Raw genomic sequence first — 1960 nt, 5'->3', positions numbered from 1 at the left:
TCGGCCGGCAGCTCCAGTCGTCTCGCCGTTGAGGGGTGGCGCTCGGCGCAGGCACGCAACAGCGTCGCCCTCTCCCGCAGCGGCAGGGACCTCGTGTGGCGTTGCTTCGACGAGCTCCACGGGGTGGTGTGGCCGTCAAAGAGGGCGCCACCGCACGTTTTGAGGTTGTGCACGCGGAGTACGAGCTGGCCTACACGGTCTACTGCTCGGCGTGTGAGTACTACCTCAGTGTGACACCATGAGACGCCGTCGCACACCATTGTTTAGTTTATTTGTTTGTTTGTGTGTTAACTCCGGCGAAGTCCGGACTATCTATGTAGAGGAACATGTTTTATCCTTCGTTTTTAAATTTGCAATTCCATTTGCTGTATCTGTTCTGCGTCGGCAAAAACTACCCGCAAAATCGACTTAGGACGAACCGTAAATCGATTTTGCAGGTTGGCCATTAAGCGACTCTGCTAGAGATTCTCCAAATGTTGAAGTTGGCTCGGTTGCTCGGTGAGAGTATTTCTTTACGGAGCTCGGTGACAAAATGGGCTACTGCCCAGTACAAATCCAGCTAAAATCCAAGCCAGTTTACTAACTAGCTGCGTCCATCGATATGGCCGCTTAGGCAGGTGCACCCACAACCTCAAAAGAAAAAGATAGCAGGTGTGCCCGTTCAGCGAGGGACACGTTCTCATTTTCTCTCTCAAAAATATCAATTCCTTGGTTGCTAAATCTCTTGAAGTATAATTTCAAAATAAATCTATTTAAGTATATACCACCGGTAGAGCCCCAACCACTAGATCATACCAAAGTGTCGAAATTATTGGCAAAGTAGATACGACGATACTAATGTATGTATTATGTTGATCCATTCTAATTCTTATTTTTTTCCTCATTTTATGGGGTATAAACAATGCTAGCAGGCTAGGGTTTTTCATACTAAGGCCACAAAAGATTGCATAGTTGTCGCTCTGCCAGTCATTCTCAAGCATACGTTTCAGATCTCTTGATGTCTTGTTTAGTATAGACATGCCAACCAAGTAATTATTGAGTCGAGAACATAATACATTTTTTTTTAGAAAATATAGCACGTGCACTTCCTACAATTGCCAAGAAATTCCGATCGGAATTCAAAATTGTAGAATGTAACTTCCTTATCTTAGATTTATATTTACGTTGGTTTTTGGTTCCTCTTTTACATTTACTTTGACTGAACCCTGATATAATGACATACGCATTGTGAATTACAATTAAGTTTCTCTTTGTGTCTCTATGTCAAAATATGTTGCCCGTTGCCTCTATGTCAAAATTTTCGCCTGTGGCGAAGCACGGGCATTCTACTAGTCAGTAATAATAGCAATCGCTTGGTGCTCAATGACCCGAGATTGGTGCATCATTATGAGTTGGTCTTATGGGTCTATGTCTCAGGCAAGTTCGTTATCGAGGGAATTATCAGATCTATAACAGAAGTGGGCCACCATGAAAAAGTTTGATTTGACTCTGATGGGGCATTATCAAACAAAGTTTTTGGAGTTATGGCCAAGAAAAGGTACCTCTTAATGCTGAATGATGTTCCGAATGAAGTTTGATGGACGTGATACGATCTGAGATAATTTATATGCCTGTGTGCTCTCTCAGGTAGTGCTATAATTGTGACAGGTCATAGCGATTGAGTTGTTTCTATCATGGGCGCACATCCTTCATATCATATATCACTTATAAATGAGGATCAATCACTAGGATCTTCTTCAGGGCTGGCCCTGGGGTATGGCCCGAGGGGCGACGGCCCAGGTCCCAGGCCCGGGAGGGGGCCCATGATGTAGTATACATATATGGTATACCCCAGCAAAAATAGGTAAGAAAAAATTTACCATAGAAAAAAACGAATGTAGCGATTAGCGAAGCGTCACGTGACATGATTCAGGCCTGATGCGAGGCACGGCTGCTCGTTTCCCTTGTGAAACAAATCAAT

The sequence above is a fragment of the Triticum dicoccoides genome, chromosome 7A (genome assembly GCF_002162155.2).
Source record: "Triticum dicoccoides isolate Atlit2015 ecotype Zavitan chromosome 7A, WEW_v2.0, whole genome shotgun sequence".
In the NCBI taxonomy this organism is placed as follows: domain Eukaryota; kingdom Viridiplantae; phylum Streptophyta; class Magnoliopsida; order Poales; family Poaceae; genus Triticum; species Triticum dicoccoides.
This window is presented reverse-complemented; position numbering follows the sequence as displayed.